The sequence below is a fragment of the Tursiops truncatus genome, chromosome 3 (assembly GCF_011762595.2).
Source record: "Tursiops truncatus isolate mTurTru1 chromosome 3, mTurTru1.mat.Y, whole genome shotgun sequence".
NCBI classification, from domain to species: domain Eukaryota; kingdom Metazoa; phylum Chordata; class Mammalia; order Artiodactyla; family Delphinidae; genus Tursiops; species Tursiops truncatus.
In genome coordinates this window covers 167,303,131-167,317,715 of record NC_047036.1, presented here as the reverse complement: position 1 = coordinate 167,317,715, position 14,585 = coordinate 167,303,131, and the positions used below count along the sequence as shown (strand labels likewise).

Here is a 14,585-nt window from a genome sequence, read left to right as displayed (position 1 = left end):
GGAATAAAGAGGCTGGACCGTCAGCACGGCATCACGTCCGTGGGCAGGCAGAAGCCCCAGAACGCAGGGACACAGCTATTTTAAAGGGGCTATTTCTGGAGGCCGAGGTGAGAACACGGGGGCGGGAGGAAGGATCAGGAGCAGCCGCTGGGCGGCCCGAACTGGCCGCCTGCAGGGGGGGGGGGAGGGGGGAGAGGCGAGTGAAAAGGGAGAACTCGGGAGCCACCTGCTTGGTTGGTGCCAACGCAGGCGCTGCCACGAGCCAGCTGGAGGACCTCAGGCGTCTCAGAGCCTCATCTCTTGCCCTGTGAATGGAGATCTGTGGGTGCAAAACGTGCACGGGGCCCTACTGTGCACAGGCGCTGCTGTGGACATAGCAGAGGAGACGGCCGAAAAGGAGGTGGATGACAAGTAAAAGGCATAAGACATGGAGATGGTGACAGCGATTCCAGTAAAAGCAGAGCAGGAGAGGGGAAGATGGTGGCCAGGTAGACAGGCGGATTTGCAAATAACACTCTTACAAATCGTTTCGCAAGTAATAACTTTGCAAATCTTCACAGGGCGGTCAGGGGAAGCCTCACTTAAAAATGAGCAGAGACCCGAGGAGAGAAGGAAGAAAAGCACTGTGTCCTGAGGCTCACCTACTGCCGCTATTAGGATCAAGTTGGGCGGCGGATGCCAAAAAACTCACAAGAGAGGCACCTTCACATAAAAGAAGCTCCCAGGTCGTCCTTTCAGGGCTATTTTGCCCACCCCATAATCATCAGAGTCCAGGCTCCTTCCATCTCTTTGATCCCCCATTCTTATCCCTGATACCTGCCTCATGGTCCAAAATGGCTGCTTGGGTGCCTACCATCACCTCCGTATTCCAGCTGGGGGTGGGGAGAAGGAAGCATGTGCTACCTCCCTTTGAAGGCATTTCCAGGAAATTCTGTTCATTTATCCCACCGGTCAGAACTGAATCATATAGCACAGACAGCTGCAAGGTACAATGGGAAATTTTTTTTTTTTTCCACCAGGTGGCTATGTGCCTAGATAAGTCAAAGGGTTCAATTGCTGTGGAGGAGAAAGACGGGATATTGGTAGACCCCACCAAAAACACGTAGCCCGACGGGGTTAGGTCTTACTTTCAAACCAGTGTATCTGAGAGACTTTGGCCTGCATAGAGAAGGCAGATGTTATCAGGGCCAGCCCCCTGCCTCCATGCCAGGATGCTTTTCATTCATCCCAGGCTCCGCCTCCCCAAATACCCCAAGGTCAGAAACTGGCCGCAGCCCAAGTTCAGGCTCCGTGTTTCCAGGGGCCCCTCGGAAGGCAGGACCCCACCTACGGTCTGTGCTCGCTAAGCACCTGGGCCCAAGGCACCAGGCATCTCCCATCCCACCTTGCGCCTGCCTGGTGAGGACGCCCAGCCAATTCATCTCCTTCTCCTTGGTAAACAACTGTCAGGGAAAATAAATAGTTTTTAATAGGCTCATTAATTGAATTCAGGGAGAAATAACCTTCTCCCCAGGCTGTTGAGAAGGAATACTCAAGACACACACAAGAAAGTCCTAGCACCCTGGTCGGAAGGTGGAGACCCCTGAACGGTTCTAGCCACATGAACTCAACCAGCAAGGGCGCCATCCCCCTCCCCGGCTTCTTCCAGCCTTCTCGAGGTTGGAAGTCTCCGGTGGGTGCTAACTGGGCTTTAACGCCTCAGTAGCCCTTGGCCTCTGCTTTAAGCCTGTGGCGGTAGCAGGATGATTTAATGTCCTTTTTTTTTTCTTTTTTTCGTTTGGCTCTCATCACATTTATTTCAAAGGTTCTGCCTTCTTATGTCAAGGACATACCACGTTGCCCATTCATGAGAGTAAGACAAATTTTTCTCCTTTAAGTTTTCAAAGAGAATGGGTTTCAAGAAAACTACCAAGTCACTAGGAGGACCAGGTAGATGGGGCAAAAGGCACACGTCAAAGTGAGTGACTGAAATTTGGGTGATGTCGGGGAGAGCACTGGATGCGGAGTCCAGAGGCCTCGACGCAGCCCACAGGGTGACTGAGGCACAGAACTAGAAGGTCAGAACTGACCCCCTGCACCTGTCGAGGGCTCTGGCCACACAGGTGTGACTCAGTTTCCCCACCGCGGCTCAGGTGGTCCTGGGGCAGGCCTCCTGCCAGTCTGCTCTCAGCACTGTAGCAGGAGACTCAACACCCCTGGGAGAAGCCAGACTTGGGCCCTGCTGCTCCCAGGACCCCCAAACCCTTTGTCCCCCAAAGCTCTGTATGCAGGTCCCCCAATTTGCCCCCAGAAGGCATTCATCATCAGGCTGTATTGTATGATGTTTAGCCAGTTCCATCCTTGCCATGCCAGCACTTTCCAAGCACAGTCGGTACAGATCTTTCTAATCATTCAAGAGACAGTCTTTGCTCCCATTTTAGACAAGGAGACTGAGGCCCAGGGTCATGCTGTGCATGAGGCCAAGATTCAAACGTGGGTTATTCAGATGTCCAATTCAATCCCTCAAAGAAAGCCTGGCCCATTCCTGGGGGCTCCTCAGTGACTTTTCTACCTATCTGGCCGGATGCACACGGTGTCAAATGAACATCAGGGCTCCTTGAGTCTTAAAAATCCCCTGGCCCAGTTACTATGCCCTTTGGGGGTTCCCTGCTCCTTTGGGCTTCTCACCTCCTCCCCAGGAGACAAGAAACCTCATGGACTGTTTCAGGGTTCCCTCACCCCATGACACCTGGCCTCAGGGCCCCTGGCTCTCAGCAGCCAATCATCATGGCTTCTGCGCCAAACAGCTCAGACATGCAGAGACTCATGAGGGCAGGCAAGCGGCCGAGGTCACACAGCACCTCCACTGGGGACTTGGTGTCCTAGCCTCCCTGCCCAGGGCAGTGGGAACTGAGTCAGGGCGTTTCAGCCGCCTGATGCGGGGGCTTTCCCAGCCACCATGACCCACCTAATCTGGACAATTAGACACGCTGGGTCTAGTGCAGGAGGGCAGTGGCTCTCCAAAACCAGGGTGGCTGGTCTGGGGAGGGGGAGCCAGGTGGAGCTCCCATCCTGAAAAGGGGGGCAGACAGACCGCAAAACAGCAACTGAAGAAGTAAAATAAAAAGAGTGCTGGGGAACACTGGCTGGATAGGGTTGGCCTGGCCAGAAACGGAGCTCCTGGCGGAGGAAACAGCAAGGACAAAGGCCTGGAGGTGGGAGAAGAAGGAAGGTCAAGGTGGTTGGTACAGAATGAGTGAGGAGGGAGTGGATGGAGAAGCCGGCAGGGGACTGGCTGGCAAGCAGGGTTTGGGTGTGCCAACCAGAGAGGCAAAGCAACTTCCCTGAAGTCACACAGCTCGTAAGAGGCAAAAACATATCTCACATCCAGACCAGCCGACAACATGTCCCTCCTTCTGTGACCAGCCTTCTGGCTCCATAATTGCTATGTGCTCCAGCTGGGCAAAATGAAACCGCAGAGCCTCCTTGTGCAAAAATTAAGAATTTCAGGGCTTCCCTGGTGGCGCAGTGGTTGAGAATCTGCCTGCTAATGCGGGGGACATGGGTTCGAGCCCTGGTCTGGGAGGATCCCACATGCCGCAGAGCAACTGGGCCCGTGAGCCACAACTACTGAGCCTGCGCGTCTGGAGCCTGTGCTACACAACGAGAGAGGCCGCGATGGCGAGAGGCCCGCACACCGCGATGGAGAGTGGCCCCCACTTGCCACAACTAGAGAAAGCCCTCGCACAGAAACGAAGACCCAACACAGAAAAATTAATTAATAAAAACTCCTACCCCCAACATCTTCTTTAAAAAAAAAAAAAAAAGAATTTCAAGAAAGCAAGAGCAGATCATTCAACCAAGTAAAGATCCCCTGAACCTCCACAAGCACAGAAATGCCACCTCAGTTCGCCTGTGGGCACGTAGGCAGCCCCAGGAAAAGGCTCCAGCGTGCCAGTTTCTCATCCTCACTCCGTGCCTCAGTTTCCCCATCTGCCAGGTGGGGCGACAGCTGCCACCTCTCAGGGCTGTTCTAAGGATGAAAGGAGAAAATTTGAGTGAAGCCGGAGCCCAGGGCCAGACACGCAGTGTAGGCTCCATGACGGGGACTTCATGCTTGTTTGGGTTATTTCTCCTCCGTTGCGGTTGTTTGGGAAATTGTGGGTGTGGAGCTCCATCCACATCTCCCCCAGCGGTTCATGAAGATGGGGGATGGGAGAGCACAGTCATTTAGTCCCTGCTTGTGTACCCTGGGTGCCAGGTCCCCTATCAGCGTGACAGCATTTAACTCCCAATGACACAGCAGGCAAGATGTATTCCCATTTCATGGATGAGAAAAGTGAGGCTGGGGGCAGGGAATAAGGGGTCACCTCACACAACCAGGTAGGGCCTGTACCAGGATTCGAACTTAGTGCTCCGGCCTCCAAAGGCCAGGTGGGAAAAAAGGGGAAAGACCTGCCCGCAGCAGCCCCTCCATCTCCCAGATCCAGCACTGTCACCAGAAACCCCAGCCGTTCGTGCTTCTAGAATCCATACGTCAGGCGCAACTACCCGCTTGTGATAATCAACTGGGCCGTGGGGCCGGGACAGGTGGGCAGCGGGAACCCGTTAGCAGTCTCGGCGTTTGAGTCCAGCAAGACGGTGCAAGGCACGGGAGGCGGACGTTCATGGACAAGCCAATGGCCCGGCCGCCTGATTTCTCTCACCACTGGGGTCTGGAGCACAAATCAGGTTTTCTAAGGCTCAGCATTACTGACATTTAGAACCTGATCATTCTCTGTGGGGGGCCATCCTGGGCGCTGCGGGATGTTAAGCGGCATCCCTGACCCCACCTGCTCGATGCCAGGAGAGCCCCCAGTCGTGATGACCACAGATGTCCCCAGACATCGCCCTGTGTCCCCTGGAGGAGCGAAATCGCCCCTCGTTGAGAACCACTGTCATGAACTCTACTGATAACGCAGGTGACCCGGTGCCCCAGCCCCGAGAGCAAACAGATATTTCCAGAAAAGACAAGAGGCAAGGGACCCTCCCGCAGACAGAAGATAAGTCACAGCCCTGCCCCGTGGGACGAGCCGGCTTCCTTCTGTGTAGCATTTAAGTTTATCATTACGACCAATATTAATATAATCAGAGCCAACGTTTATCGAGCGCAGCTGCTGGCCCAGGCCCTGTTCTCCACCCTCCCTGTGAATAATCGCGCCGCTGCCTCCAAATAGCTCCTCAATGTGGCTGTGATTCTTCGATCCATTTTACAGCCTGGGAAACTGAGGCTTGGGGACGGCAAGTGAGCTGTCGAGTCCACAAAACTGGCAAACGGAGGTGTTGTAAGGAGAAGAACGATCAAAGAATGGAAAAATAGGGCAATTTCATGTAAAAAAATATCTAGATTTCTGGTTTATCTTGGAAAACCAAGCAGATCTGGCTGTGGAGCCATTCAGGGCTGCCCGTCTGGTGCCCACCACCCCTTGGCATGAACTGCCCAGCCCTGATGCGTGCGCACTGGGGTTTGAGAATGACATTTCTGCTATGTCTTTTTTTCTTTTTTTAATTTTTAGTGGAGTATAGTTGCTTTACAATGTTGTGTTCGTTTCTACTATACGGCAAAGTGAATCAGCTATACACATACATATATCCCCTCTTTTCTGGATTTCCTTCCCATTCAGGTCACCGCAGAGTACTGAGTAGAGTTCCCTGGGCTATACAGTAGGTTCTCATTAGTTATCTATTTTATACACAGTATCAATAGTGTATATATGTCAATCCCAATCTCCCAATTCATGCCACGCCTCCCTTTCCCCCTTGGTATCCAAACGTTTGTTCTGCCGTGTTACCCTCTCTGGACTGGTGTGAAGACATCCAGCCCACCCTTCTAGTGCGAGGCCCAGCCGGGCGGGTGGGCGGGCAGGCAGGCAGGCAGGCAGGCAGGCATGGCTGTGTGGCTTTAGGCAAGTTGCTCTCCCTCTCTGGGCCTCGGCATGACAGTTGTTCCAAGAGGTGTTTCCCCAACTCCCAGGTCTCCACTAGCAATGATCTTTGCACCCAAGCTCTGGGGGCTTTCAGCAAACTCTAGCTGCACGTGTGGAAACTGCAATGTGAACTCCTCAGTGTCAGGACCCCATGTGGTCACCCACCTCTTGCTTCTGCTTCCCTCACCTCCTGCCACACAGCTGAAGATGCTCCACCTCCCAGCTTTGCACCTGCTGTTCCCAATACCTGTTCAACTCAGAAAGGTCCCCCTGATGCCCACCCCCAGACAAAACAGTGGCCTGGTGACCTGTCGGGGGCCATGGGATTTCCAGTCTCTGCAGAGCCCTACTGCAGCCGATATTTTTTCTTGCTTAGCTTATTTATGTATTCAGCCTCTCCCAACAGACTGCAGGGTCCAGGGGATGGAGGACCGAGCCTGCCTTGTTTACTGCTGTATCCCCAGAATTCGACTTTCATTTGCTTTTATTTACAAAAAGAAAGAAAGGAAAAGAATGTACAAAGCGCTTTCTGTCTACCTGGCATGTATTTGTTCATGAGTAAAGCAACACCAAAGCACCCATTTTACAGATGAGGAAACTGAGGCGCACGGCCGCTACATAACTAGTCCAAGGCTCCACAGCTGGTCTACATACATAGTCTGAGGCCCCACAGCTGGTGAGCAGCAGAGCTGGGATTTGAACCCAGAGTCTGGCTCTTGAGTTCTCTGGCCGCCGGTATTCAACAAATACTGATTGACTGAATGAATGAATTGGCAAATGAAGGAATGAAGGCTCACACACCAAGCTTATAAACTGACTGCTTTCCTGAACACCTCTCAGCAGGGCCCGAGGCAAAGCTGAGCCCACACGGCCCTGAATTGTCCCGGACCTTCCCCCAGGCACTCACCCAGATCCACCATAGCTCTGGAAGTCGGGGGGCCACTGTCTGAGGTCTCAGGAGTGCGGGAGCCACCTGCCCTCTCCGCCTGCCTTGTCTGGCTTCCCATGGCTCAGGTCCTGCCAGGCCCTGGCCCGGTCCTGCTGCAGAAGTGGGGCGGCCTTGATTAGGCAGCCAGTGACGGGGAACGCCCCAGTTTGCAGTGGCTGAGTCATCCTAATGTTTCTCCCATGCTAGACCCCGTGAGGGGCTGAGGGTTGGGGGGTGCTGCTGGGGAGCCCCCACCGGGCAGGTCTGGCTATGGATCAACACATCACTTTACACGCATTAACTCATTTAATCCTCCCAACAAAGCTATGAGGTGGATAGCATTACTCTCCATTTTACAGATGTGACCATGGAAGCACAGAGGGGTTGAGCAACTTGCCCCAGGTCACACAGCCAGCGAGAGGCAGAGCCGGGATTTGAAACCAAGCAACCTCGGACCAGCGTCCATACTCTTACCCTCTGAGGAAGGCAGCTGGGAGCCCCGGAGTCTCCACAGTGACTCGCACCCAGCAGGTGAACCGTCATCAAAGCTACTTCTTTGACAATGGGGCAGAGCCCCAGCTCCTTCCCAGGGGTTAAGACTTCAGGTTCTGGCAGCCACTAGTCCTGGGTAAGATTTCCAGTTCTGTCACTTGTGGACTGTGTAACCTCAGGCCAGTGAAGACCTCTCTCTGTGCCTCAGTTTCCCTGTCTGCAAAATGGGGTTCCGAGCATGCTCCTAAGGTGCTTACTCAGCGTAGGACCTGGCACGGGCACCAACCCCAAATAAGTCAGAGCAGCTATTATTATCCCCCGACATCCCCTCATTTGCTGATCACAGGGTTAATTATAAGTGGCATTAAATTATACACACACAGACGCATCGACCTCCCTTCCCCAGAACCCCTGAATCTCCACCAACACTCCATTACCCACACGACAGCACGACAATAGAGCATCTTCCCGGCCCCACTCCACCTAGCCTGCCTCCATCCGAGGGTCCCAGGCCTCTGGCACTGAGGATGCGACACCATTTGGGGGCCGGGCGTCGTAAGACAGATGCAGCCAGCAACCGATGACACGTCCAAGAGCTGAGGGAGGCGCTTTACCTACAGCATCTCCTGTCCAGGCTTGCCATGAAGCAGGCTGTGATTGCTCTGATCTTAGAGATGAAGGAGCACAGAGAGGTCAACCAACCAGCCCAAGTATGCACAGTAGGGTGGGTGCTGGAAATCAGCGCCCCCCTCCAAGCCAGAGGCATAACTTCATTTTGCAAATGAGAAGGCTCCCACACAGAGAGGTTAAAGGGCAGAGGCGATGCCACACAGAGAGGGAGAGAGGAAGCAGAGAACCAGGAAACAAAAATATCGGGATTTTCAGTTTCCCTAGGAGGAAACGCCTGGCCTTCCTACAGGGGACTAATGTAATAGCAAAGAGTTCAAAAAACAAACAGAAAAAAACTCAAAAGCCGCAGGGACCATCCAGGGAGTTCTGGAGAAAATCTGCTTCAAAAAAAGGGTATTTATGGGAGCGGGGTCACTGTGACCCAGAAACCCAAGCTCCAAGCCCCAGATCAGGGTGGAATCCATGGGAATGAGTATGGGGATCTCCGGGGAAAGAAACCTCGGTGTGTTTTCAGGTCTGGAATCCTTTTGGCCTCCGCAGGACTGGGAGGGCGCCTCGATTCCGAGAACAGGAGAGGGATTCCACGGCCAGCCCGGGATTCCACGGCCAGCCCGGAATAGCACCAACCCCCAGGTCCAGCCTGGCCAGACCCGGGGGAGGGGCATCGGTATCAGCAGCTCCTCAGAGGAGGGGAGAGAGAAGAGAGACAAAAATAAAGCAACACGAAAGTCGGGGCCTGTCCGTGAGTCACTCCCACCCGCTTGTTAATTTTCGCCTTTGCAGAAGTGTAAGCCAATTGATGTTTTTCATGCTCCCCACACACAACACCCCGCCCCCCGCCCCCCGACAACGCTTCTGAAATATCAGAGACAAGACAGAAATGGTACGTCGGGGTTCTTTTTTTTCCCTTTGTGTGTGTGTGTGTGTGTGTGTGTGTGTGTGCGCCTTTTCTTTCCTTAAAGAAAAAAGAGAGAAGGGGGAAAAAACCCACAAACCACACTCGAAATCCGTGAGCTTCTAGAAGGCCAGAGGGTGTGACAAGTTGGACCGCTGGGTCAGCAGACCCAGGTATCACCGCTTCCTGTGCATCCCAAGCTAAGATCTGCCCATGTCCGGGCTGTCCGTCCTCCTGGTGACAGGCTGGCATGCGCTTGAATTTCACCCCCTTCCAACACCCCATCTTCTCCGGCTATAAGCCAGGAGCTTTCTGGTTCCAGGCTGAAGTCAGACAACATGTTTGAAACCATCTGAAAAGCCCTCATCCTCCCCAGCGCAGTGGTGTGACTTTTGTCCACGGACCCACACGGGCTTTTGTCAGCTTGGCACCTGGATCTTGCCCACTGTCCCCACTGGAGGCTGAGCCCCCCTGCGCGGCGGGCAGCTGGGGTCTCTCCACACTCCCCTGCCAGGCATATTTTGTAGCGGGGAAGGACAGGGCAAGGGCAGAGAGGGGCACCTCCTCCTTGCAAATTCTGGGAAACAGGCCACCCACCCACGGAGGGTGTGCCAGGAGGCTGTCCTAGGTGCAGAGGAAAGCGGGGTGGCATCTCAGCGCCCCTGCCTAGGCCCCCTGCCTCTTTCCAGAAGCACAAGCCCTCCCTCTACCCCCAGAAAGGGAGCCACGGCTCGCAACGTGCTGGCCAAGCCCACTGCACTTCCCAAGGACCTTTCTCAGGCTCCAGATGACTCTACAAATGGAACCTAATGCGCTCCATCTGGGGGTGGGGGGTGGGGTGGGGCGGGGATAGCTTTCAGCTGCAAACATTAAGCTTTGTCAATTATCCCCCAAACCCGCCAGGTTTATAAATATCCGTCTTTATTTTTAGGGTTTTCCTCCCCTTCCTGAAGTCTCTCAATGCCCCCCCCCATACGCAATGGCTACACTAAAGTCACGCGAAGCAGGTGAACCTGGGGCTCCCGGGTGCCGCGCCTCAGAGCCACGTAGTCCCTGCCCGTTCCTGCCTGCCCCTTCCCAGCCACCTCGCTGACCATTGTTCGGTGGAGTAATCAGCGAAGCCACAGGTCTCCTAGCGCCTGGCTCCTGGGAGCGGCAGCTGGAGGTGCGCTGTGCTCCAACACCTGCGACAGGCTGTTCAGTGCCAACCCAGAAGGCAGGAGGGGAAATCGAGTCACCCCTGGAAAGCCGTTTGCTGAGGGGAAGTGGATCTGTCTCCCCAACCCGTCCCGGGTCTAGGGAATACCAGGCAAAGCCCCACGCTCTGAACAGCCCAAAGAAGAAAATGAGCGCACAGGGATGGCTCCAGAATTGTCCCCCCAGATGCCACAACTAAATCCCTGACATCCAGGGAGCTTCTCCCCTTCCACCTGGTCCTGACACCTCGGCCCAGAACCACAGCCCCAGTGTTGGGAAAAAAATGCCCCATGTCTCTGAATGGGGCCCACAGATATGTGAAGATGCCCGGGATCCCCTGGGAAGCAGGGGAAAAAGAAAGGTGCTTGGAATGCTGCAAGGAGCTAGAAACAGAAGCACGGTCAGTGGGCGATGATTCCTGTGCGGGCAGCAGGCAGGCGCCTAGCTGGCAGTGCTCCTCCTTCTGTGCCCACCACAAGGTCAGGGTCCCTGAGGGAGGAGGGTTCCCCCAAGGAGCCCAGCCCACACCCCAGCAGCGCCTTCCAATGCCACACCCCGGCCACACCAGAATGACCCATCCCCCTGTCCCCGCAGAGGGTGAGGAGTGGGCCAGGCGTGGCCTCTCCTCGCAGGATGGCCACCGACATGACAACACGAGCCCCCGTCCCCTCCTGGTGGGCCAATGTCCTCGGCTGGGTGGCAGGAATAGAAAAGCGCATGAGCTCACCCGGTAGGCCGGGTCTCCCACGACGTTTTGTTTGCCTGTGCCCAATTATACCAAACTCTCAGGGCAATCAAGTATGGCGGGTGGCTGCCCCCAGGGGGCTGGGGGGGGCCGGGGCCCCAGGCAGAAGTGCACCATCATGGTGAAGGTGCCCCCCAGGCCCGGGCACAGGGCAAGACGAAGCTTTCTGGAGGGGGAAGAATGGAGACACAACAGCAGGCATCAAGAGATGCCTCTCGGAGGGCATTGTTGGGGGCGGGTAAGGGGAGCCAGCCAGAGACCCAGGCCCAAGTTGGTGGGCTCTAGGATTGGGGGGTGGGAAGCAGCCGCCCCCCAGCCCCAGCTGCCTGCCTTCCGCAGCCAAAGTATCAGCTGGCAGAGGAAGAAGAGAGCTGAGGGACAGAAGGTAGGCGAGATTGGCAGGGGGAGGGGGCACAAAGGAAGGGGACCCTGGGAGGGGGAGGGGAGCTATGCAAATGGTAGAATCGACAGAGTCCCTCAGCGATTAATAAAAGCTCCAGCAGCGGCGGTTGGTATCACAGGAGTAGAGGTGCGGGCTGGCTCTCTCTTCTCACTGGCGCAAGGTGGCTCAGAGGGGGAAGCAGGGCACCCCAAACAAAAGGAACCCTTGCCCCCTGCACCCCAGGAACAGCAACAGTGGGGAACATCAAGGGAAGACTAGAACCCCGGCAGCCAAAGTCCTGGGGGGGGGGGGCGCGAGGAGACCAATGGGAACCCAGAGCAGGTGGGTCCCTGTCCTCGGGACCCTCGGGGACCCTCCGGCTTTTGTCCCCGCTTCTCAGAGTCCTAATACCCAGCCTGGACACCTCAGACGCCCACCCACCTCTTCGCGAGCTGGGGGCCAGGCTGGTTTTTCAGGGGTTTGGCCAGAGGCAGAAGGGCCCCACACTCAGAATGAAGACTCCCCCAGATGGAGATGGGGGGAAAGGGGAATCCCAGCTGAGCCCGAGAGGGGGAGGGGAGGCACCCCCCAGACGAAGGCGCTGGGGAGGTTTGTTAATTTGGGGGATGAGGACCCTAGGGGGTGGCTAAATTTGAGGAAGGGTTGCAGAGGAAAGGACGCTCAAAAGCTGCTTATTTACGGCTCCTAGAGGAGGATTTGAAATCGGGGAAGAATCACTAAAGAGGAGGCTCTAGATTTGGGGGGGGTGTGGCTGAAAAAAAGATTCCACTTTGGGGTGGATTCTCTGATTTGGGAATTTTGGAGAGAAGGCAGACGAAGGAGAGTTCTCTGATCTAGGGGGAGTTTCGTGGGGGTAAGTGCCCAGGATTTGTTTGTGTGCTGAGGGGGGGGAGGGTGGAATTCTAAATTTGGGAGTGATTTCCGTAAGGAGCAGTGAACTTGGCCGCAACCCGGCCAAAACCCTTGCGCTCAGAGTATGGGCGCTCGAACTCGGAGGGCTTCCCTCCGGGCACGGCGCCCCCCTACCCGCACCCCCTTCAACCTGGTTCAGACGGCTCCGCCCCCGGGATGACGTCACCGCCCCTCCCCCCCCGCAGCCCCCGAGGGGGCTCCCGGGGCGTGCAGAACCCGCGAGGCTGGCAGCTCCAGGGGCGGCTTCCCCTCTCCCGGGATCCCCACGGGGCCCCCAGCTCCGAAGGGAGGTCGGGGGCCGGGCGCGCGCGCCCGCCCGTCCGCCAGAGTCCCTGGGGCTGGGGGCTGCCTTGCCCTACCTGGGGAAACTGGGAGGGGGAGCTGGGGCCACAGTAGGGTGGGGCAAGGCTAAGGTAGCGGAAGGCTCCCCACCAAAGGATAGATGAGGCCGGGAGGGCACTAGGGGGAGACAGCATTGAGTAGGGGGGTTCTCTAGGGGAGGGGGATTGGAGAGCGAAGGTGGCGGGCAGAGCAGCGGCCCTGAGCGCACCGGCCAGTCGGTGCCCCCCTCGCTCCCACCGGGAGCCGACTGTCCCGGGCTGGTCTCCACTCCGGGGCGCTCCCTGCCTCCGGGACCCGGCCGGGGAGCCTGGCCGGGCGCCGCTGGGGCCAGCACCCCCTCCCCACACACGCGCGTCCTCCCTCCGCGCCTTTGCCCCGCCCGCAGCCCGGGGTGGTGCAGCCGGCGGCGCTGGGCAGCTTCCAACGCCGCGCTCCGGGCGAGTCCAGCCCAGCCCCCTCCCCCGCCGCGGCGAAGCCCCCCACCCCGCCCGCCGAGCCCTCCCCGCTGCCCCTGTCTGCCCCGACCCAGCCCCTCAGGGGCATTGTTCGGACGCAGCTTGCCAGGCTTAGCGGCTGGGCGTGCAGCCGGCTGCAACGGAGCATCCTCCAAGCACAATGGCCGTGTAGGCTTCCCCGGCACAAAGCCGGCGCTTTGCCCACTCCGCTGCCTCCGAGAACCCCATTGGAGCGCCTGCATTTTTTTAAATCGAATTCATGATTTTTTTTCCCCCCTTACCTGGAGGCTGGCTGGGCTGGGCTCCCCCGGCTCTGCCCCGCTTCACATCCTGGCTGTTGCATGGGATTCGAGCGGAGCCCGAGCGCCAGCGGCTCGCGGCGTGCGCGCGCCGGCCGGGCTGCCGGGCGGGCGGCGCGAGGACACTCACTGCGGCTCGCGCTCCCCTCGCGCCGGCTCGCGCGCCCCCCCAGTCGGTGACGTCATCCCTTCCGCTAGCGCCGCCGCCGCCGGCTGGGGGCGGGGCCGGGGCGGGGCTGGCACGGGCGTGTCACTGCGCAGCCGCGTAGTCGCCACGCCCCTCGTCCAATGAGGCGGCTCGGCGGGGTCACGTGGCCCTGGGCGTTTAAAGAGCTGTGGGAGCACGTGGGGCGTGGGGCTTCGCGCGACACGTGGGTGGCGGCGTCAGCCCGGGTTACCCGTCTGTCCGCGGGTCCGCCCGCCAACCCCAGGGCGCTTGGCCCAAAGGCCATGGTGTTTGCCATGTGCTGCTGTAAACTCTGCCATGGCTCCCCAGTGCCCTCCGTGTAAAATGCAGCCCCCTCTGGGGGGCCCGTTTCTCTGTGTTCGCACCCATCACTCTGCCTCCAGGTGTCTATACCTAAGCCAAGCCAGCTTCTTACAGTTCTTTCAATCTGTTCACTGCTGACTCAGGGCCCTTGCCCCTGCTGTTTCTTCACCTGGAATAGTCTTCCCCCAAGATCTTTCCCTTCTCTTTTTTCCCGTCTCTGCTTAACCTGCAGCTCCTGGGAGGAGCCTTCCTTGACCATGACCATCAGCCACCCCACGCTCCATTCTCTGTGCCATTGTCCTGATTTAATTCTGGTCATGCTAGGGTGTGGATCTTCATGGGGCCTGGAGATCCCTGTGTCTTGGCTGCATGAATAAGGGAATGAGTGAGGGAACACTTCCTGCAGAGTAACCACTTTACAAACATCTCTTCTAAGTACCATCAGCTGTTGCCCTTGAGGCAGGACAAACCAAAGTAGGAACCCCAGCTCAAACACTAACTTGCCGTGTGGGGCCCTGCCTCAGCTTTCCCACCTGCAAAATGGGTTTGCTTCTCTGGGTCTCAGTTTCCCATCTGTGAAATGGGGCAAGGTGTCTGCTGCTCACAAGAGAGTGTAAGGATGAAGTGTGATACTGTGCCTGCTTGCCCTGTAGTTGGTGCTTGAAAATGGGATAATGAGAAGAGGAAAAAAAAAGAAAAGAAAAACGGAAAGATTACCACGGAGGGTGGGAGGGCTCAAAGACACCAAACAAGATTGCACATAAAATTATCGTATTCTGAACCTGCTGGAAGGGTTTTATTTCTCCAAGGTATGTGTTTGGAGAGGGCCTCATCCCCACAAAACAACTCAAG

The 14,585-nt window shown here is 56.8% G+C and overlaps 1 protein-coding gene across 6 annotated transcripts in view; it reads right to left on the bottom strand.

The window, feature by feature from the left end:
- Nucleotides 1–13,382, bottom strand: part of PTPRS (protein tyrosine phosphatase receptor type S) — a 103,517-nt gene extending 90,135 nt beyond the window's left edge. For 4 of the 6 annotated variants that reach the window (XM_073803388.1, XM_073803390.1, XM_033854596.2 and 1 more), the window contains exon 1: nt 13,226–13,382. The gene's annotated coding sequence lies outside the window, so the exon portion shown is untranslated. The remainder of the gene's footprint in view (nt 1–13,225) is intronic. The other 2 variants (XM_073803392.1, XM_033854603.2) reach the window with 1 other exon arrangement.
- Nucleotides 13,383–14,585: the final 1,203 nt, after the last annotated feature.